Raw genomic sequence first — 24,455 nt, forward strand, 5'->3', positions numbered from 1 at the left:
TAGCAACCACCTAGCAACACCTTAGCAACCACCCTGGATACCATAGCAACACCTTAGCAACCACCTAGCAAAACCTTAGCAACCACCTAGCAACACCCTAGCAACCACCTAGCAACACCTTAGCAATTACCTTGCAACCACCTAGCAACACCTTAGCAACCACCCCAGACACCATAGCAACACCTTAGCAACCGCCTAGCAACACCTTAGCAACCACCTTGCAACCACCTAGCAACACCTTAGCAACCACCCTGGATACCAAAGCAACACCTTAGCAACCACCTAGCAAAACCTTAGCAACCACCTAGCAACACCCTAGCAACACCTTAGCAACCACCTTGCAACCACCTAGCAACACCTTAGCAACCACCCTGGATACCATAGCAACACCTTAGCAACCACCTAGCAACACCTTAGCAACCACCTAGCAACACCTTAGCAACCACCCTGGATACCATAGCAACACCTTAGCAACCACCTAGCAACACCTTAGCAACCACCTAGCAACACCCTAGCAACCACCTAGCAACCACCTATCAACACCTTAGCAACCACCCTGGATACCATAGCAACACCTTAGCAACCACCTAGCAACACCTTAGCAACCACCTAGAAACACCTTAGCAACCACCCAGGATACCATAGCAACACCTTAGTAACCACCTAGCAACACCTTAGCAACCACCCTGGATACCATAGCAACACCTTAGCAACCACTTAGAAACACCGTAGCAACCACCCCGGATACCATAGCAACACCTAAGCAACCGCCTAGCAACCACCTAGCAACCACCCCGGATACCATAGCAACACCTTAGCAACCACCTAGCAACACCTTAGCAACCACCTAGCAACACCTTAGCAACCACCTAGAAACACCTTAGCAACCACCCAGGATACCATAGCAACACCTTAGCAACTGCCTAGCAACCACCTAGCAACACCTTAGCAACCACCCAGGATACCATAGCAACACCTTAGCAACCACCTAGCAACACCTTAGCAACCACCCCGGATACCATAGCAACACCATAGCAACCACCTAGCAACACCTTAGCAACCACCTAGCAACACCTTAGCAACCACCCTGGATACCATAGCAACCACCTAGCAACACCCTAGCAACACCTTAGCAACCACCCTGGATACCATAGCAACACCTTAGCAACCACCTAGCAACACCTTAGCAACCAACCCGGATACCATAGCAACACCTTAGCAACCACCCCGGATCCCATAGCAACACCTTAGCAACCACCTAGCAACCCTCTAGCAACCACCTAGCAACACCTTAGCAACCACCCCAGATACCATAGCAACACCTTAGCAACCACCTAGCAACACCTTAGCAACCACCCCGGATACAATAGCAACCAGTTAGCAACCGCCTGGAAAATATTAGAAACTGCCTAATAACCACTTAAAAACCATTTGGAATACGTTAGGAATTGCCTAGCAACAAGTTAGCAACAGCTTAGCAACCACCTGGAATATGTTCGCAACTGCCTAGCAACCAATTAGCAAACACTAAGCAACGATGTGGACTACATTAGCAACTGCCTAGCAACTACCTAGCAACCACTTAGCAACACTTTACTTTATAAGATAATTATAAGCTTTTCACCATGTTAGCCAAAACTTTTTGGACTTCAACATTTAGCCGAAAGTCAACAGCATAGCAACCACTCTTCAAACGCTTTAGACAGAAATATCTTAGCAACCATTTTCACTATTCAACGTTATTAACGTACTTTTCCAAGCCAACTTAAAGTTCGTTATCGAACTTTCCTTTTCTAGTTATTATTATTATTATTATTATTATTATTATTATTATTATTATTATTAGCACTACTTATAAAGTATATATATATCTTATAGAGAGATATATTATATGTTTATTCTCCGGCCACGAGTGGAGTGTCTGGAGTGCTAGTTTGTTGGCTATCTGGCCTGCTAGCTAGGTGAGTGAAGCTAAATTAGCGATTAGCTTGTACCATTAAATTGGCCAAATATACAGCACAAAACTAGCAGGTAGGTGTTCATACTGTCCCCTGTGTATGTATGTTATATTGTATAATTAGTGTATTTAGCCACAGTGGTGTTGAAACTCTCCTACATGAGCAGTTGCTATGGCTTCCGAATAGGTAACTAGGCGCTAGCATAGCATAGCTTAGCTTAGCCTGAAGGTTTGTTTACGTTTTTGCTGTTCACAAAATGGCGGCCATTCCCTTCTCTAGGTCAGAGGTCACGAGGTACAGTGAATTTGATGTTTAGTTTATTCATGTAATTGCATTAAATTCTCATTTTAAGGGCAAAGTTTAACTGCAATGTCCATTCCCCCATTCTCTAAAAAGCTAGCGTTTGTGGATATTTTGTTTTCCTTAAATGGCCGTCATTTGGTGTAATTCTGCTCGCTAACTATTACTTACACTAAGTCAAGAGGCACTAAACCTTTTAATGTCTAATGATTTTGGATAGAAAAATGACATAATTTTTGGAGCTAAGGTTAAAGGCAAGATTTAAACCGCTACTCTCTGACAAGTGAAACAAGTATTTTAAGAAATATATATTTTTTCTTTACTAATTATGTCATTAGCGTTCTGTCCAATTTTTACGGTGTATTTTAATGTGTGTTAATATGTGTAATAATAATTCTAACATGGATAATGTTAAATGTGTTGTGTGTGTGTGTGTGTGTGTGTATATATGTGTGTGTGAGTTGTTGATTTATTTAATGCTATCTCTATATAACATTGAAATAGGTTTAATGTACTGATCTTGTTACTTGTTGTTTTGTCTTTTTTTGTGTGGTTTGTGAGACAGTTATAGGGGAGATGTTTTTTGGTTGGAGCTTGGAGCCCATCTGCTGGTCGAACGCATACACTGCAGAGATTTATGAATGAGTGAGTGAGAATACAAATCTTTTTACCTGTTTTGTAATGTTTTATTTGTTTACGTGAATTTGGAATATGAGGGCCACATATGGTGGTGTAATTGTGTTAGTTCACATGGATCAGGAGAGTTTTTAAGTGAACCAAATATTTTATGTGTAGAGTGAGCGAAAAGGTTTGGGGCAAACCATCGAATAATAACAAATATTTGATTTGTTGTAAATTATTTTCAACTCCCAGCTCAATTTTTGAAGTACTTTAGAGGTACACATTAGTATAAGTTTAATGACCTCTGCAATTGAGTCCACTTAGTTTGACGAATACACTATAAAAATCGTTTCTATTTGATAAAATATACATGATACACAGTATTCATGCTTCGTGTGTTCCACATTTTGGATTTCCAAAAGCTGATTATTATCCATGAGAACACAGGCTGTCTCTGAGAAACATACTTACTCACTACTACTACTACTACTACTAATAATAATAATAATAATTATTATTATTATTATTATTATTATTATTATTAGTGTGGTTGTTGTTGTTATTTATTTATTTATTTATGTATTTATTTATTCGACTGTTCCAACACTCTGTGATTTAGAGCTTCTTAGAGTCTCTGAGAAACATACTTAGTCAGAAGACTCCTACTACTACTACTACTACTAATAATAGTAATAATAATAATAATAATAATAATTATTATTATTATTATTATTATTATGATTGTTGGTGTTATTGTTATTATTTGTAGTATTATTATGGTTGTTGTTGTTTATTTGTTTATTTATTTGACTGTTATTGCGTTATATTACGACCCTCGTCTAAGAAGTGAGAGGTTTCTGACCCATAGCTTATTTCAAGAGGTTGCGTACAAATGTGTACTTTTCATCACAACTTGATAAGGACGTTTTTATCTTTTAAATATTACCATATAAAGATAGCTAGATATTCGTTGTCTGTTTTTGTGTGTTTGGACAGACAGTTCTAGGGGAGATGTTTTTTGGTGGGGCTTGGAGGCCATCTTCTGGTGGAACGCAGACACTGCAGGGATTTATGAATGAGTGAGTGAGCATACAAATCTTTTTACTTGTTTAGTAATGTTTTATTTGTTTACATGACTTAGGATTATGAGGGCCACATATGGTTGTCATATAATTACATAATTGTGTCATTCTCATGGATCAAGAGAGTTTTTAACTGAATTAAATATTTTATGTTTAGAGTCAGCGAAAATGATTGGGGCACAGTGCGAATTATTGCTAGACATTCGGATCTTAACAAATATCCGAGCCCAGTTTTTGATGTACTTTAGAGTTACACATTAATAGAAGTTTAATGAACTCCGTAATTGAGTACAAAAATCGCTTATATTGGATAAAACATACATGATACACAGTAATCGTGCTTTGTGTGTTCCACAATTTGGATTTCACACGGCTGATATTTTCCATGAGAACACAGGCTGTGTCTGAGAAACATACTTACTCAGAATACTCCTACTGCTACTACTACTACTACTACCACTACTAATAAGTATTATTATTATTATAGTTATAATACTAATAATGATTATTAAAAATCTTATTATTAAGTTTTTAGTTGTTTATTTGATTAGTTATTTATTTATTTGCCTGTTCCTACACCTCTCTTAAACGATAACACTCTGTTATTTAGAGCTTATTGTGTTATATTACGACACTCATGTAAGAAGTGAGAGGTTTCTGACCCATAGCTTATTTCAAGAGGTTGCGTACAAATGTGTACGTTTCACCGCAATTTGATTAGGACGTTTATCTTTTACATATTATCATATAAAGCTAAACAAATGAGATTTCTTTATTCAGTTGGTTAACACAATACACATATATGGCCACAAAATTGCCATATAGTACTTTATACTAAAGAGCAGAGGATCTTGCTAGATGTTTTTGCCTCCCTTCCATTTGCTAATGTTGCCCACTGGTGATCCACTAAGCAGTAAATATGTTAATGCATTTTATTGTTTCTATTAGTTTTTGTGTTTTTTTGGGACATTTGAAGGGACACCATAAAACAGGAAATAAACGAAACTTCCAAAAAAACATATAATAATATATATACCTAAAATAATATATAAACCAAAAAAGAAATAGAAAAAGAAACCCAAAAATATTTATGAAATTATATGTATGTTCATGTATTTATTATTATGTATGTGTGTGTGTGTGTGTGTGTGTGTGTGTGTGTGAGAGAGAGAGAGAGAGAGAGTGAGCTTGTGTATAACCATAATATGCAATATTTAATGCAATATTTGATCTTTAGGTTCTTTAGGTTGTTGAAGTGAGAGGTTTCTGACCCATAGCTTATTTCAAGACATGGCGTACAAATGTGTACTTTTCATCGCAATTTGATTAGGACATTTATCTTTTAAATATTATCATATAAAGATAATAGAATGAGATATCTTTATTCAGTTGGTTAACACGATCCACATACATGGCCCCAAAAGTGCCATATAGTACTTTATACTAAAGAGCAGAGGATCTTGCCAGATGTTTGTTTCCCCCTTTCCATTTGCAAATTGGCCACTGATGATCCACTAAGCAGTAAATACGGTAATGAAGGATTTTATTTTATTTTATTGTAAATTTGAAGGGACAACATGAAACAGGAAAAAAAAAAACCTAACAGAAATAAATTTAATAAATTATATATACATAAAATAATAAAATTAATTCAAACAAGACATAGAAAAAAGAAACAACTACTACATATATATATATATATATATATATATATATATATATATATATATATATATATATATATATATATATATATATGTGTGTGTAATCATATATATGTTCATGTATATATTCCAACATAATACATTTATTTATTTATTTTTATTTAATGCTATCTCCATGTAACATGTAAATAGATTTAATGTACTGCTGTTGAAACTTATTGTTTGGTTATTTATGTGTGGTTTGTGAGACAGTTCTAGGGGAGATGTTTTTGGTGGAGCTTGGAGGCCATCTCCTGGTCTAACGCAGACACTGCAGTGATTAATGAATGAGTGAGTGAGCGTACAAATCTTTTTACCTGTTTTGTAATGTTTAATTTGTTTACATGAATTTGGATTATGAGGGTTGTCTAATCCTGTTAATTCTCATGGATCAAGAGAGTTTTTATTAACTGATCTAAATATTTTCAGTGTAGAGTGAGAAAAAAGGATTGGGGCATATTCCAAATTATTGATAGAAAATAAACAAAACTCCCAGCACAAGTTGGGAAGTACTTTAGAAGTACACATTCATAGAAGTTTAATGAACTCGTAAATAAAATTAATACACCTAGTTTGACGAATACACTTTCCAAACTCGCTTATATTTGATAAAACATACATGATACACAGTAATCGTGCTTTTTGTGTTCCACACTTTGGATTTCTCAAGGCATATTACTATTATTATTATGATTATTATGATTATGATGATTATTATTATTCTATTTTATTTGCTTTTTTTGTTTGTTTTATTGAGTATTTTGGACTGCGCCTACATGTCGATCACACTACATGAGCTCCTACATGAGCGATAACACTCTGTGATTTAGAGATTATGTAGTGATATATCACGGCACTATTTATTAAGGTGTTTTATATAATTTTTTCTTCCCGGCATATAGGCTTTATAGAAATGCATGAGTACGATACTATTTGAATACATATTAATATGTTTAATTCATGTTAATGTTTGTAAATTAGCTTAAGGTTCACACAATAGTACCTTCATATACAGTCAGCTAATCTATTCAGATGTTAACTAGACATTTTATGTGCAGGAGACCAAACCATAACATGCTGCATAAAACACACTTGCTTGACTGTGACACTGTGTCCCACATGGTTCAGTGCATCATAAAGTGTGTCTGGCAAGATGTAATATTCAGCATTCATTGGTGTAAGATATCTGCAGTTACTAATTTCAAGCAGGTTCATTTCAGCAGATATTGTATATAATCTGTATTTCTGTAGCGCTCTAGTGTATGGGGGCGGTGCAGACGGCCACACTGTGAGGGGCCACCCAGCTGCTTTGTACTGGGCTCCGCCTATCTGTCCTCAACTAGGTCCGGTAGAGTAGAATATCAGGCGCTGGCTGTCCGATGTAGCTTCATTCTTTCTTCTCGTCTACAGGGAGCAAGAGCAGCTACGATGTCCGGCTGCTGCAGCTGCTGAGAGAGGAGAGAGAGATAGAGAGATAGAGAGATAGAGAGAGAGAGATAGAGAGAGAGAGAGAGAGAGACAGAGAGAGAGAGAGAGAGAGAGAGAGAGAGAGAGAGAGAGAGAGAGAGAGAGAGAGTTTAGACCGCGGCGCCTCGCGGTAGCCGCGGTCCATGCCTAGCATTCTGCCGCTTGGGTTTTTTTCAGTACTGCAACAGTGACTGAGCAGTGTGAGAGAGAGTGGAGTACTTTGTTTACGGACGCCATCTTTGGCTCTCCATTTCGGCTACTCCTCGGACAAAGAGGCACCACGCATAGTGGCTGAATGCGATATGGCGTCGCGTGGGACTTACAGCGACCGTTTCATCAGATTCTGGGTCAAATTGAAGTACTCTGGATTGGGAGAACCACCCAACCGTGATCATGTCGGTGAGCTTCTTTTTCAATCACAGTGGATTACTTTACAAGACATCTACTCCTTCATCAGTCTTCCTAATAGAAGAGAGTTTGAAATCTGCTTTAATACAGAGAAGGCTTTGAATGTTTTTCTGGATCAGTACTCTTCTAACCAACAACACTGGAAAGATTTTGAAGTCTTTTCCCCCACTAATCTGGATATAAAGACACTTGTTGTTAAATTCTGGACTGGCCGTATCTCTGACTATGATATTGAACTGTATTTGAAACGTTTCTGTGACATCCTGAAGCCTGTAATTAAACCAGTGGACAACCTTGGACTGTGGTATGGTGTCAGGAAATATCAAGTGAAACTACGTAAAGATGCTGAAGGAAAAGTGGTCTCCATTTCTAACTCTGTGTCTTTTGGCCCATATAATGGAAAAATTAGCTATCAAGGACAAACTTCATCATGCTATATTTGTCAGTCTACAGCACATCAAGTGAAGGATTGTCCAGAAACTAAGTGTTGGAAGTGTGGAGGTCTCGGCCATAAAGCCATGGAATGTGACAATGCTGCTTATTGTACTTTGTGTGCAAATGTGGGACACAATTATTTCACATGTCCAAAGTCTTATGCCAACAAATTTAAGCAAGGACCAAGCGTTTCAAGACCAAGTGAAGTACAACCTCCAGCATCTGGAGCAACTACAGGAACAGTGTCAAGACAGATTCCAGTTCATGATGCAACCACACACACCATCGAGGTCAGAGAAGAAGAACAAGTATCTGTTTACGGGCAGAGTGGAAAAGCTACAACAAACGTACCTCAAGAGGAGGCTTCTGACAAGAATGAAGAGTCAAGTGAAGATGAAAGTTCGGACAGCGACGAGTCGAATGAATCGTCAGGAAGTGGTGATTCTAGTGAGTCCTCAAGTGAAGAACCGGTTCCACCATCGGTAAATCACGGTGATGTGGCGGACAACACTGAGATCCAGCAGATGGACACTGGACAGGTTTATGATGTACTCCCTACGGCTCTACAATTTGAACAAGAAAAACGGAAACTGAAGGACTCTCCAGAGACTGAAGGTAATGCTGTAAAAAAGAAAATCAGAAAGAAAGATAAAAAACTGATATAACTATGCATGCCTTTCTGTAATCTGAATGTTGCCTCTTATAATATCCGAGGTATTCAGTCTGCTTTAAATAGATTAAAAAAGATTAATATATTATTAAGAGAAAATTTAGATATATTATGCATTCAGGAAACTAGATTATCTACTCTGAATGATATTACTAATGTACAAAAGCTTTGGATTAAGGGTAAATCCTTTTTCTCAATAGGTGATAGTAGAGCAGATGGAATAGGAATTCTGTTTTTCTCAGAAAATGTTACTATAATCCAATGTAGAGAAATTATTCCAGGTAGATTAATGTTTATGGACATATTTTTATTTGGTAAAAAACTCAGAATTATAAATATATATACAGCACAAGACAGAGTTAAAAAAAATACAGCTTTTTAATAAACTTAAAATGTTATTGTGTGTAGGGTATTATGTAATATTGTGTGGAGATTTTAATACAATTACAGACGAACAAGATAGAATATCAGGTAGATTGTGTAAAATCGGCAGGGAAGGTAAAGTTCTGAAAGAAATAATGAGTGAATATAATATGCAAGACACATTTAGAATTGTTTATCCAAATCGTATTGATTTTACAAGATTTGATAGTGTATATAAAACCAGGATAGACAGAATTTATGTAAATAAAAAGTTTTCAATAATATCATATAAAACTAAAATGCTCTTAGATTCAGATCATTTGATGGTAATATCTACAAAAAAATTTTTAAACGAGAATTGTGTTAATTTTTGGAAACTAAATACGAAAATATTAAAATATAATCATGTAGTTTTGGAATTAAAAGAAGAACTTGCAAAAATTAGATCTTTAACTTGTCTGACCCAAGACAATTATAAATTATGGGAATTATTAAAAGTACGAGTTAAAAATTATTTTAAATATAAAAGTAAAGAAATTAATAAGGAAAAAAACGAAAGGTATAGCCACATAATGGAACAATATATTAATTTGAAATTCAAATCATGTCTGACTGCGTTTGATGAAAATATTTTACATGAATTAAAAGACGAAATAAATATTATGAATAATGAACCCTTATTTAGATTACAAATCAAACTTGGTGTGCAGGTGGATGAAATTTTAAATCCGTCTCAAATTTCTTATCTGTTTTCTAAACAAAAGCAAAGATCTAGTATTATAAGTATTAAAGATAAAAATGGAATAATTATTACTGAAGGGGAAAAAATTAGATGTACAATAAAAGATTTATGTGAGGAAATGTATCAGGACATAGACATAGACACTAACTTATTACAGTCCTTTTTGAATATTAACTATGATTCCAGCTATGAATTTTTAGGAGATGAGATCTTAGAAAGTGAAGTAGTGTCTGCTATTAAACAGTTAAACACTGGGAAATCTCCTGGGAAAGATGGTTTGCCCTCAGAATTTTATCAAATATGCATGTATGATTTGTCTAATCTCTTAACACAGGTGTTTAATGAGGGTGTAAAACAAGGTTTCATGTATGACACGTTTTATGATGGGGTGTTATCTTTATTATATAAAAAGGGAGATGCCAGCGATATTAATAATTGGAGACATCTCACATTGATGAATGTAGATTATAAGATTTTTGCTAAAATATTAATGAATAGATTAAAAGATGTTTTAGATGAAATCATAGTTAAAGAACAGACATGTGCCATTAAAGGCAGACTTATGTGGGACAATTTGAACACATTAAGACAATTGGTGTATGAAAGTGGTGAAGATTTTTACATTGTTACTCTTGATCAGAAAAAAGCATTTGATTATGTGTCTAGAATTTATTTATGGCACGTTCTGAGAATGTATAAATTTCCTGATCGTTTTATTAACATGATTATGTGTCTGTATGCTAAAAGTAATGTTCAGATTAATGTAAACGGTGGTTTGACTAATTGTTTTAAAGTTATGAGGGGTGTAAAGCAAGGTTGCCCTCTTAGTGCAGCTCTTTATGTTTTAGCGATAAGCCCATTAATTACAAAAATTAGAAATGATGAGCGTTTGCAGGGGGTAATAGTTGGTGGAAGAAGAGTTGTGATCTCTGCTTATGCAGATGATGTAACTATATTTATTAAATCCAAAAATGAATTAGAAATTATCCTAGAATATTTTAAAATGTATGAGAATGCATCAGGAGCTGTATTAAATGTAACTAAATCTGAATGTGTATGGATAGGGAATCCTGAAAACAAATTTATGATTAGTATCCCTGAAACTGAAAATTTGAAGGTTTTAGGTATCTATTTTAATAATAAAGATAGTGTGGAGACAAATTGGAGTGAAAAAGTTGAAGTCATGAAAGCAGAAACAAAAAAATGGACCAATTGTAATTTAAGTTATAAAACTAGAATAAATATAGTTAAGACGTATATATTATCTAAAATATTATTTTTATCTTGTATACTCCCACCTACAGATAAATGGCTTAAAACAATAAATAAACTGTGTTGTAATTTTATATGGAATTCCACCAGGGAGGTTACAAAAAGAAATTTACTCTATAAAAAAAAAGAGCTTGGGGGTTTGGGAGCCTTAGATTTTTCTATTAAGACCAAAATCTCAGTCTGTAAAATAATTGTAAATGGTATAAACAGGCAAGCTGATTGGATTGGTGACATTACCAACTGGAAACAAAAAAGAGGCCGTGCTAGATTATCAATACCTTATTATAAATTAATATATAGTGATTTTATGAATAAATATAAACATTTAGATATAGATTGGATTGGTGATTCTAGTAGAGATATTTATAGGCTAATTTGTGATGAATTGTATGGCGGAAAAATAGAATATAGAAATCTTGTGGGAGATGAAAATGATACCTGCATTAAAAATCTTTTATGTAAAGAACTTTCAGATAAACAGAGATATATCATGGTTAATGGCAATAAGAAGACTACCGGTAAGAGCTGTAGTAAGATGGAGCTGTTTTGTTAAAACCACTTTATGCCCCATGCCTAATTGTCAAGAAGAAGAGACCTTAGAGCATTTTTTATTATTTTGTTATCGTTCCCAGGAAGTGTGGGACTTGGTTAAAGAAATAGGTTTGGATATAAATATACATGTTAAATCTGTAATTTATGGTATCTTTGATGAAAAAATGGACAATAATAAGCATGATTTCTTCTGGTGGGTTTTAAATGTTGTTAAGTCTAAACTGTGGAAAACAAGATGCAGGATGACTATCGACCAACAATTTGTCTCCAGTCAAATAGTTTTTAAACAAATTAAAACTGAATTAAAGAGACTGAGGACTTTGAACAAACTTTTCAAAAATTCGGACTTATGGAACATTTTTATTTTGTAAATGATTAATGTAAATATATGCTGCAATTAGTGTACTCTGTCAAATGTATGCTTGTTACTAATTAAATAAAGACCTTAAAAAAAAAAGCAAAGGAGGCAAGGGGCTCGGGAAAGGAGGCGCCAAGCGTCACCGCAAAGTTCTTCGCGATAACATCCAGGGCATCACCAAGCCCGCTATCCGCCGTCTGGCGCGTCGTGGTGGCGTCAAGCGTATCTCCGGTCTGATCTACGAGGAGACCCGCGGTGTGTTGAAAGTGTTCCTGGAGAACGTGATCAGAGACGCCGTCACCTACACCGAGCACGCCAAGAGAAAGACCGTCACCGCTATGGATGTGGTGTACGCCCTGAAACGCCAGGGACGCACTCTGTACGGATTCGGAGGTTAAACGCTCGTCTCGAACACCGCTAATAACAACGGCTCTTTTAAGAGCCACCCACAAATCCACCCAAAGAGCAGTTTTCCGTGTTGGAATAAGATACAGTAGTTCACTAACACTTAATTTCCCTATATAAAACATCCCACTGCCCATGAATTACAAGATAAAGTGTGGAAATACACTACGAAAGATATGTAAGGATATCAGTATTGTGTGTGTGTATAGAGAGAGAGAATATTGATACATATATGCCTACGAGCTGTGTGTGTGTGTATATATAAAATATATATGCACGTGTGTTCTTAAAGCATAAGTTTAAGAAGATGTAAATATCCGAGTCTGTGATTAAGAAGCGTCAGTTTAAAGGCACATATTTCTTTAGTTTTAGGTTGTTTTAAAGGAACGCCGTAGGATCTCCCGTCCACTCAACTGAACCAGACATTAGTTCACATGAAGGCTAACTGATGAATAAACATACAGCCGCGTGTTTGTGTGCGCTCACAATGCGCGGATGTGTTTATTTGTCCGTTTCAGAGCTAACGCATATGAAAGCGTCAAATTTTTTCAAGGTTTTTAAGGTTTTTTAATGTATAAAACGCTCTTCGCAAAGGGCGTCACCGCTGTGTGCGCGGGAAGGCACACAAAGAGCAGGCTGCAGCAGCGGGGGGAGGGAGAGGAGGGGTATTAGAGTGGAGCGAGTTGTGTTTGTCCAATGGTGGTTTGACGGCATTTGAAAGGCGTGACTCATGTTAATTAGACTGGCAGAGTGCAAATAACGTGGGGGTTAGTCGCCTCCCCCTCATTCTTCAGTCTAACTCGAAGAGAAGCAGGATGCCTGAGCCAGCCAAGTCCGCCCCGAAGAAGGGCTCCAAGAAGGCCGTTACCAAGACCGCCGGGAAGGGAGGCAAGAAGCGCAGAAAGTCCAGGAAGGAGAGCTACGCCATCTACGTCTACAAGGTGTTGAAGCAGGTCCACCCCGACACCGGAATCTCCTCAAAGGCGATGGGTATCATGAACTCCTTCGTGAACGACATCTTCGAGCGCATCGCCGGTGAGTCTTCCCGCCTGGCTCACTACAACAAGCGTTCCACCATCACCTCCAGGGAGATCCAGACCGCCGTGCGCCTGCTTCTGCCCGGCGAGCTGGCCAAGCACGCCGTCTCCGAGGGAACCAAGGCCGTCACCAAGTACACCAGCTCCAAGTAAAGAGCGAACCCGCTCTGTTCAAACCCAACGGCTCTTTTAAGAGCCACCCACGTTTTCCCCTAAAGAGCAGCGTTCCGTGTCCTTTTTCTAATGTTTTGATAAAGAAAATATGTATAAATATACATTTCTATATAGTGTGTGTGTATATAAGTATATAAATTGTTGTAATGAATTGATTTATATGTAGAAACAATAAATAAAATTATTTACACTTACATAATTGTGTGTGTATATATATATATATAGATAGATATAGATATAGATATAGATAGATAGATATAGATATAGATATAGATATAGATAGATATATATAGATATATATAGATATAGATATATATAGATATAGATATATATAGATAGATATATATATATATAGATAGATATATAGATATAGATATATATACACACACACACACACACACACACATACATATGGATAGAGGGGAAAATGGAAGGCGAATGATTTCCCATTATGTGACTAGTGACATTAGTGACTAGTGCATAGGTGGTCAAGAAATCACACGCTTACTGTTTGGAGTAGAAATTTCGCTTGTTATGCTGCCGCACACAGCTAGGCCTCAGAGTTCTACAGGTGCAGGCGGAATGTGTACGTGTAAGACCTATAGCTAGGCAACAAGGTTCTAGAACATGTAGAGTGTGCACGCAGGTAAAAGTAGGCACTAGGCCTCAGTATTACAGTGCTGCTGCGGTGTGTGCAGGTATATTTAGGAGCTAGGCCTCAGTAACACGGTGCTGCTGCAGTGTGTGCAGGTATATTTAGGAGCTAGGCCTCAGTAATGTAGTGCTGCTGCAGTGTTTTCAGGTCTATTTCTAAGTTAGGCCTCAGTTATGTAGTGCCGCTGCAGTGTTTTCTGGTATATTTCTAAGTTAGGCCTGAGTAATGTAGTGCTGCTGCAGTGTTTTCAGGTCTATTTATATGTTAGGCCTCAATAATGTAGTGCTGCTGCAGCGTGTGCAGGTGTATTTAGAAGCTAGGCCTCAGAGTTCTACAGGTGCTGGTGGAATGTGTACGTGTAAGAGCTATAGCTAGGCAACGAGGTTCTACAGCAGGTAGAGTGAGCGCGCAGGTAAAAGTAGGCACTAGGCCTCAGTGTTACAGTGTTGCTGCGGTGTGTGCAGGTATATTTAGGAGCTAGGCCTCAGTTATGTAGTGCTGCTGCAGCGTGTGTAGGTGTATTTAGAAGCTAGGCCTCAGAGTTCTACAGGTGCTGGTGGAATGTGTACGTGTAAGACCTATAGCTAGGCAACAAGGTTCTAGAGCATGTAGAGTGTGTGCGCAGGTAAAAGCAGGCAATAGGCCTCAGTATTACAGTGCTGCTGCAGTGTTTTCAGGTCTATTTATGTTAGGCCTGAGTAATGTAATGCCGCTGCAGTGTTTTCAGCTCTATTTATATGTTGGTGTAGCGGGTTCGACACTACTCTTGTGGTTCAACTTATTGTTTTGGACCAGATCTAGGCTTGTGAAAGAGCTGGTAAACCTTAAAAAGCAATTTCAGTGACAGAGACCATGTTACACAAATGGCTGGATTTAATTCAATAGCTTATGGTTATATTGACCAGGAGATTATCAGTACAGCAACATAGACTCTTAGCAGAAATAAAGGAATCAACAGATAAAATAAAAAAAATTTAAAAGTGTGTGTGTGATTCAGTTCAGCGCCACTGTGTTCTCTTCTGCATGCAATTGCTCCCTTTTTGTGTTTCAGAATCTGGCTCGTCACTCCTTACCGGAGAAATCAAGAGTTCAAACAGGACACTAATGAATGGGGTGTCCTGTTATCAGAGCTGTTAGATCACACAAGGTTCCAGGCATCCAATACCCTGACGGGAGGGATCAGTACCGTCCGAGTTCATGAAGGGAAAAGGGAAGACTTCCCACTCCGACGTTGTCTCAAGCTGTCTCAAGGCTCCAAGGGATCCAATAAAACCCGACCTGTACATCAAACAGGCATTAAGTTGCATGTTCTTTTCTCAAACGCAGAATCCCATTGTGTACACACACATACATATACAAAATAAATAAATAAACCAAATAAATCTTGTAACGATTCAAATAGATCATATAACTCGGATCAGAAGAGAAATGTATATACACATTGTTCAAATATGTCACATATTATGACAATAATAACCAAATTAATTATTAAAGATATTAATAATTTCACACATAAACCATTTGTATAAGTATATAACTTTTAACTAAACATTTTTATAATGATTATTAGAACAATATTATGTATTTAGAACATAAACATGTTTGCTTGACCATATAAATGTGACTGTTCAGCAGAAAACAGCAGCACAGTATAGCTTTAACCAACATGTGCTAAAAACATGGGCAACAGGCGCCACCAAGTGGCCGAAACGTAGAATTTTCACGTGCGCACATGGCGCCGCCATTTTACACACACACAACTGTATTAAGTACACAGAGCTCTGAAAATACATTCTATAAACTGCTTAGTAATTCCAACATCTTGCATTTAATATGAAAAATTAGCTAATATAAACACCGTTTCAGGTTAATATCACTGTTTTATAAACAGAACTATTTGTAACATCCCCTTAATTCAGTAAATATGTCTTACCAAAGCTCAGTAACACATGAAGTGTAGAAGGGGGGGGTCCAGGGCTCTTTAAATGCAGTTTATCACTCGAATATAATTTAATTTAGTAACTTTACTTTATTTTTTCTAGTTTAATAAAACAGAAAATTCAGCTGCATGTCTGTGCTGGATGAACCACACGGAGAAAAGAGGAAGGAGGAGTTCGTACTGAAGCTTATGTGGTGAGTGTAGTAGGAGGGGCCTGAATTTGATTGGCTAACACTCTTTAGTACAGAGGAAGTGAAATTAATAAAAATATATATATTTTTATTACTAAGAATAATTCATTGTTAATTGATTACAAGGTCCAATACTAATTTACAGTTATATATAATTAGGATTTAGCTGAAACTCAATTATTTTTATTATTTCATTTACAGTGACTGTGTAGTAAGGTATATTTAAATTTAGCAATTTCTTATATTTTACAATTAATCCTGACATCTACCCATAGTAGGTTCCACAGTATTTATATCTGGGTTACATTAGGCCTGAGTAATGTAGTGCCGCTGCAGTGTTTTCAGCTCTACTTATATGTTAGGCCTGAGTAATGTAATGCTGCTGCAGTGTTTTCAGGTCTATTTCTAAGTTAGGCCTGAGTAATGTAGTGCTTCTGCAGTGTTTTTAGGTATATTGATAAGTTAGGCCTGAGTAATGTAGTGCCGCTGCAGTGTTTTCAGCTCTATTTATATGTTAGGCCTGAGTAATCTAGTGCTGCTGCAGTGTTTTTAGGTATATTGATAAGTTAGGCCTGAGTAATGTAGTGCCGCTGCAGTGTTTTCAGCTCTATTAATATGTTAGGCCTCAGTAATGTAGTGCTTCTGCAGTGTTTTTAGGTTTATTGATGAGTTAGGCCTCAGTTATGTAGTGCTGCTGCAGCGTGTGCAGGTGTATTTAGAAGCTAGGCCTCAGAGTTCTACAGGTGCTGGTGGAATGTGTACGTGTAAGAGCTGCAGCTAGGCAACGAGGTTCTACAGCAGGTAGAGTGTGCGCGCAGGTAAAAGTAGGCACTAGGTCTCAGTGTTACAGTGCTTCTGTGGTGTGTTTAGGTAAAGTTAGGAGTTAGGCCTCAGTATTGTACCGCTTGTGGAGTGCGTACATGTGAATTTAGCCGCTAGGCCTCAGCCTTCCGATTGACGGAATGTTCATGTAGGCATTTACCTACTGCTATATTTGGATTGAGTAAAGATTTTACCACAATAAAAGTGTGTCCTCGTGCTCATTTTTTTCTTCTGTATTAGGGTTATGGGACGTTGGGGTCATAATGAATTAGGGTTATAGGGGTTTAGGGTTGTCATGAATTAGGGTTATAATAAATTAGGGTTAGGGGGATTAGGGTTATCATATATTAGGGTTAGGGGGTTTAGAGTTAGAACACATTAGGGTTAGGGGGTTTAGGGTTAGAATAAATTAGGGTTAGGGGGTTTAGGGTTAGAATAAATTAGGGTTAGGGGGTTTAGGGTTAGAATAAGTTAGGGTTAGGGGGTTTAGGGTTAGAATAAATTAGGGTTAGGGGGTTTAGAGTTAGAATAAATTAGGGTTAGGGGGTTTAGGGTTAGAATAAATTAGGGTTAGGGGGTTTAGGGTTAGAATAAATTAGGGTTAGGGGGTTTAGAGTTAGAATAAATTAGGGTTAGGGGGTTTAGGGTTAGAATAAGTTAGGGGGTTTAGGGTTAGAATAAATTAGGGTTAGGGGGTTTAGAGTTAGAATAAATTAGGGTTAGGGGGTTTAGGGTTAGAATAAATTAGGGTTAGGGGGTTTAGGGTTAGAATAAATTAGGGGTAGTAGGCTTAGGGTTAGAATAAATTAGGGTTAGGGGTTTAGGGTTAGAATAAATTAGGGTTAGGGGGTTTAGGGTTAGAATAAATTAGGGTTAGGGGGTTTAGGGTTAGAATAAATTAGAGTCGCGAGCGAGCACTGTGCTTTACGCACTCCACAAGGGCGCCCCGCAACACCAGCTAAACTACGCACACGCGCCTCACACACCTAACACGCTCTCGCCCACACTTTCCTCCAACGACGCCCCGCTCACGATACCCTTATTACACGATAAGCACGCCAAGTCCGCCGTTGCCCGTTCGGAGCGCGGCCGGCTCGGCATGCTTCGGGGAGCGCCATCCGCACGCCGCCCTTTCCGCCTCCACGACACGCGAGGGGGCCTCTCGGAGGCGGGAGAGTGCTTTAACGCTCGCCAAGTTGGCCACGTGCGCGGATTTCGTGCGAGAAACGCAGCGAGAAAACACAACGCGAGCCTGCAGCTGCGCCACGGCTGCGCAGCGCTGGCCGGGTTGAGTCTACAACGTTCTCATGCGGCGCTTAAGGGCCACCCCCCTCGCCGCTGAGGGAGGTTCCACAGAACGCTACTGCAGCAGACACACAGTGCTCGCTCTCGCACGCAGCAAAGCAGAACGATGGCAGAAGTCGCTCCCGCCCCAGCCGCCTCGGCGCCCGCCAAGGCCCCCAAGAAGAAGGCCGGCCCAAGCGTCGGCGAGCTTATCGTCAAGGCCGTCTCGGCATCCAAGGAGAGGAGTGGTGTGTCTCTCGCCGCCCTGAAGAAAGCCCTGGCCGCCGGCGGCTACGACGTGGAGAAGAACAACTCTCGCGTTAAGATCGCCGTCAAGAGCCTCGTCACCAAGGGCACTCTGGTGCAGACCAAAGGCACCGGCGCGTCGGGCTCTTTCAAGCTCAACAAGAAACAGGCCGATGCCAAGAAGAAGCCGGCCAAGAAGGTTGCTCTTAAAGCCAAGAAGTCCGCCGCCAAGAAACCGGCTGCCGCGAAGAAACCCAAGAAGGTAGCGGCCAAGAAGCCCGCCGCGGCCAAGAAGTCTCCCAAAAAGGCCAAGAAACCGGCAGCGGCTGCGAAGAAGGCGACCAAGAGCCCCAAGAAGGCGAAGAAGCCGGCGGCTCCCAAGAAAGCCACCAAGAGCCCAAAGAAAGCCAAGGCTGTCAAGCCCAAAGCGGCCAAGCCCAAGGCGGCGAAGCCGAAGAAGGCTGCCCCCAAGAAGAAGTAAACGGTGCCGTTTACCTTCATGTTTTGTTCCTCTCTAACAACGGCTCTTTTAAGAGCCACCCACAGTTTCATTTCAAAGAGCTTCCTTTGCCTTGTACACGTACATATCATGTATCGAAAGCACATAACGGTGTTTAATGCGTATGATGTATGACACTGTTTATCATTACAATTCTCATTTTAACATACAAATAAGGCACGACCTCAGCCACTGTAGATATTGTTGTAGAAATGAAAATGAAAGGTGGGCTACCCCCACCTCTCGTCCGGGGTACAACTCCCCTGCGTGCTCGTTGATAGAGAGTCGAAGGCAGGTTGAGTGAAGTTGAAAGCAAACCAATTATTTATTACTGAATTCAGGAGAACATACATACAAGACAGTATTACAGCCGTCCCAGTAAAGTTCTGACCCCCCTCTAATCTGACTCCTTGTTTATACCCAAAATGACGTAAAGCCTGTTGATGAGGCGTTGTTAAAATCATCTCATGTTAGTAGGCACATTCTCACGTGTTAGAGTTCACAGGTCTGATCAGAGCACCAGTGTTTGGCCTTGACTGTATCCAGTCGGACAGTGTGGCATTGTTTTCAGGACTGGACTGAGTCCGGTCAGACAGTGTGATATTGTTTTAATAATTACACAGTGTCGTCCTCCCCGTGTGCGCGTGTTCTCATCCCGCTTTGGGAGATGAAAAACAACGCACACACAGAGTGTGAGGCTGCACTGTTTGTCACTAAGTCTCTTTTGTATCAATTCAGTTCGAACAGAGTGCACTTAGCTGATGATTGATTGTTAGTCAGAAACCTGCAGTAAACTAAATGCTTCAGGCGTAAGCTGTATGCGTCCCACAATGGGTTCTATATGTTATATGTTACTGTGTTAGCAGCGCGTGGTTAGTCCGCCATATAATAGATCCTATGTGTTAATATACGTCTTATGTATCATGTGGGTTAATTTGTCATAATAAGGGTGATGTTAATCACATGCTTGATCAAACAGTGTTTTACTATATATGTAAAAATATATTGTGATTATTGGTTAATCTTTTATATAAATGCGTGTAAAATACACTGTGAGTAATAAAAATGATCAAATACAATGTGAGTATTGGTTATGCATATTGAATACAAAGTTTCACACAATGATTATATCACTAAGATGAGTAATCATAACTGAAAGATATTTGTCAATAAACCCAAAGTATAATAAACAGTTACTCTTTAATTCCCGCTTTTGCCGTATCAACCAGATACGTCAACACATCGTAATTCCTCCAAATATGTATATTTACATATGTTCAACACTTGATCAACACGTGAGTGAACATTTTACTAACGGTGGGAGCGAAAACCTGTCGGACAGCCTTCCAACCAATTTTGACAGGAAAAATTCTCCCACGACCCCTCTGCCCCCAGGCGGCCAATGAGACGAACTCTATCAAAGGAGGAAGTGACATCATTACCTTAAAGTCATCCCCAAGACTGGTTGGTTTACAGCATTTCCTCCTGTTCTTCCTCATACTCCAGTATAGGTAACATGTATGATGGTTTATCGTCTTTGCCCTCCATCATTCGTGTTATTGTTCGTTCTATCAGGGATCTAATACACGGCACACAGCAGCATCCGCATGTAACTAAAATGGCAGCGAATACAGCGATTGCCGAAGCCATAGATACAAATACCCCCTTCCATTTACCGAAGGTTCTCTCCAGCCATTGAGTTATTGGATTATCTACCCCCGTGTTTTCTGCCATTTCTCTGGACAGGGCTTTTAGGGCAATTAACGCTTTAGTTACCTTTCCATCTGGGGCCGTGTTATTAGGGATGACGGTACAACACACATCTCCGAACATATGACAGACGCCACCCTGATTCACGAGTACCATATCTAATGCAATACGGTTTTGTATGGTCATTAGTGAGGTTGCTGATAACTGTTCTGATAAGCCTGTTATTGCTGCCCCGGTAATGTTAGCCAGTCTCATTACTTGGTAATTCACGTAATTAATTCGATCGACATTCTTGTTTGGTGTGATCCAAATTAAGATACTTTCCCATCCAGCGGCTATCTGATCCACTAATTTATGCTCGTCTGGCACGCCCCGAGGTACGCCTATTGCGTCTATGTACGTGGGAGTATTTTTGGTTAAGTCGAAATCATAGTCATCCGATCTCCTAGGCCTATTCAAATTAGAAACGGTTTTGTGTGCGCCGTACATAGTGATTGGGGAAATTAGTCTTACCATGGCGCAGAGGCCTTGGCTACGCGAGGGTAGTCTGAGCAGTAGGGTTGATCCTCCACAATAATAATACAGTCCCGCTCTAGCCCATGGGCCTATAGAGTTACCGGAATCGGCATTGAATATAGTGTGGCACAAATTAGGGTTTATATTGCCCAAGTGTTTCGGGTGCTTTGTCTCATCCCCTGCCGTGTGGTTAAAACAAGTAAAATTACCTGAATCTGGAATCTGAAATTGTCCTGAGCCGGTGTTGTTTGCTATAACTGGGAAAATGTTTGACAGGGCAGTACAATTAGCGGGGTTTGGCATACGTGTTAAATTAATCATGCACTGGAATCCTATCGGGTCTTCAGTTGGAAACAGTGGTGCTGGGCCTAAAAATAATGCCGGCCTAGCAGCGGCACATGCTACACACCCGTCCATGTTAGCCTCTCTGGCTTGTGCATTTATCCATTTTATCCATAAATTGCTCCCTTCGAACCCTGTGCTTAGCTTTACGATCTGTTCAGTTGTCCATGTAGAATAATCTGCTCCCAGTATAGGCCGATCCCCCCCATTGTTGTCTATTGCGTTTTGTGTGGCCTCGTCGGTGTCAATGGTCGGTTTATCTGTAGCTCTAACTTTGATCCATCCCACAGGGTCATTACCACTTACATCCACCCCGACCCCTATGAAAAATGCCGAAGATTTTTCCCCATTAGGATCGGATTGCCACTCTAATGCAATGGTTATTAGATTGTTTATCGGATCGTTATCTCTTTGTATGTTAAGTTTGTGCCATTTTTCCCGCTCACGAGTCGCCCAACGTTCGCTCGGATCCCAATTGACATGCGTTGACCTAATTACGTGTTCCCACTTGTTACAAGGTCTGGCCTTATAAGCTGCTTGGTCGGTGTTATGGTTACACTTAAGATTATCATCACGAGACCAACACAAGTACACCGCTTCCCCCTTGGACCCCAGCTTACCACAAGTCACTACGTCGCATAAGTTCACTGTCCATGCGGTCGTCTCACCCCAATAATAGTCTAATTCAATACCACCCCAGCGCCTGATGCATTTTGAGTTAGACTGGGCGATGGTTGATCGTTTGGTCCTATTAAGCTGTGTGGGCTGGTCTTTAACTGTTGCGTTTGTCGGGCGCATGATTGCCGAAGTGTTTACAATTGTTCCCTCTATCGTTGTTAGTTGTTCTTGCTTTGAGACAATGGCCAGTGTTATTATCATTATACCCATGAGGGCAACGGTTATTAATATCTGGAGCCATATTGGAATAGCCAGAGGAAATGCTGGTCCGTTATAGTTTCCGTACTTTGACCTGTCCCACCCCCTTTTTCCGTACCAAGCCATTATTAAACCATAAATGTGTTTTCCCTCTAAGTGTCCCACTATTTAGTAAACTTGTTATCTATAGCCCTATATGTGTAAGTGTTAAGGTTACAGAGTGTAAATTTTTTTTTTTTTTTTTTTTTACAATTTCGTTTTTTCAAGAGTCCAAGGCAACCTGCAAGGGAAAGCAATGTTCAGGACAACCTGTAAAGGAAAAATAATGTGTTCCCCCCTCCTAATTTAGCAAATCACAGTTTATAACCCTATATGTGTAAATGTTAAAGTTGCAATGCGTGTTGTTCTCTTCTTCTTTCTTCTTGTTTTAGGGTTCTGAAGGTAGACTACCTCAGCCCCACGTACGAAGAGCTTTATTCTGGCTCTTGATGTCTGCAATATCAGTGAATGAAAAGTATGAGTTGGTGTGTGATAAGACTATGTGTGTTCTTTAATGAGATGTGTTTAAGAGTCTCTGTATGTAGTGTGCTTTGACGCAATCGAATTGTTGCTGAAGGAGTTACTCCCTCACTTCCTCTCCTCAGTCACAGCCAGGCACTGACGGCCCCTGCTGTGTGCTGTCTGCTGCTGAGGGGGTTTCAGCTGCCCCTCCTTCCTGCTGCGGGCCTGCTGAGGGGACAGACTTCTCAGCTGCTCGCTCTGTGAGCGATCTCTGTAGCTCCCCGGGTGAAAGTGCTGGCTTGCACTGAGATAAGTGGAACCACGAACTGCCTTTTCCCTGGAGTCGTACCGCGTGGCTGGTTCTCTCCGTCACCCGGAAAGGAACTGTCCAGCGAGGCTCTGACCACTTTCGCTTAATGGCTCTCAGGTACAACCATGGGGCCACTGCCACCTCTGGAGGTATCTCGTGCTCCTCGTCTCCTCCTCTGTTTTTCCGTACCTGCACAGATAGAGCTTCGCACACTGATTTTAGTTTCAAAAACAGCTCACGATATGTATCTGTTGTAATCCCAGGCGAGTCCGCATCAGGACTCAATCTTGTGCTTGGGCCTAGGAATGCTACGCCTCTGACCAGCTCAAATGGGGAGAAGCCTGTGCTTCTATTAATGGAATTCCGAATGCTGATCAGGGCAATTGGTAGGGCATCTAGCCAATTCATGCCCGTGGTCAGTGTAATCTTAGCTAATTTGCATTTCAAATTTTGATTCATCCTCTCCACCTGACCCTGTGATGCAGGATGATATACACAACCATAGCTATGGCGCAGCCCCAACGACTGCTCCACCCACTGCAATGTCTTGCTCGTAAAATGAGTACCCCGATCTGAATGAATTTTTCTAGGAAAACCGTTGGCGGGTATCCAAGAATTGATCAGCATTTTGCACACAGATTTGGCATCCTCTTTTATGGTGGGGATTGCCTCCAACCACCCTGAAAATCGGTCTACTACGACCAGGAGATACCTGTATCTCCTTACTGAGTCAATCATGTCAGTTTAATCTATCTGAATTTCTTGTCCGGGGGAATCTGGCAATGGAAACTTACCCGGTGCTACCTTAAATGCTTTTGCTACATTTTGGGTGTTACAAATTTGACATTGAGTGATGTAATCTACTACTAATGCTGTCATGAATGGGTGCCACCATTGTTTTAGATTTTCCAGTGTTTGTTTTCTTCCTACGTGTGCTACTGTGTGTGCTTCTTCTAAAACTGCTTTCGCTAGTGACATTGGTAATACTGCTTGTCCCTTTTGCGATGTCCACACCTG

General features: G+C 39.7%; 1 long non-coding RNA gene across 1 annotated transcript; it reads right to left on the reverse strand.

Moving 5' to 3' along the window:
• Positions 1-15,057: 15,057 nt before the first annotated feature.
• LOC111193540 (uncharacterized) lies at positions 15,058-16,472 on the reverse strand. Its single transcript, XR_007423886.1, has 2 exons — positions 16,136-16,472; positions 15,058-15,480 (listed from the first exon to the last, which is right to left on the reverse strand). It is a non-coding gene; the product is annotated as an uncharacterized LOC111193540 (long non-coding RNA).
• Between the last annotated feature and the right edge of the window lie 7,983 nt (positions 16,473-24,455).

The sequence above is a fragment of the Astyanax mexicanus genome, chromosome 13 (genome assembly GCF_023375975.1).
Source record: "Astyanax mexicanus isolate ESR-SI-001 chromosome 13, AstMex3_surface, whole genome shotgun sequence".
Taxonomy (NCBI): Eukaryota; Metazoa; Chordata; class Actinopteri; order Characiformes; family Acestrorhamphidae; genus Astyanax; species Astyanax mexicanus.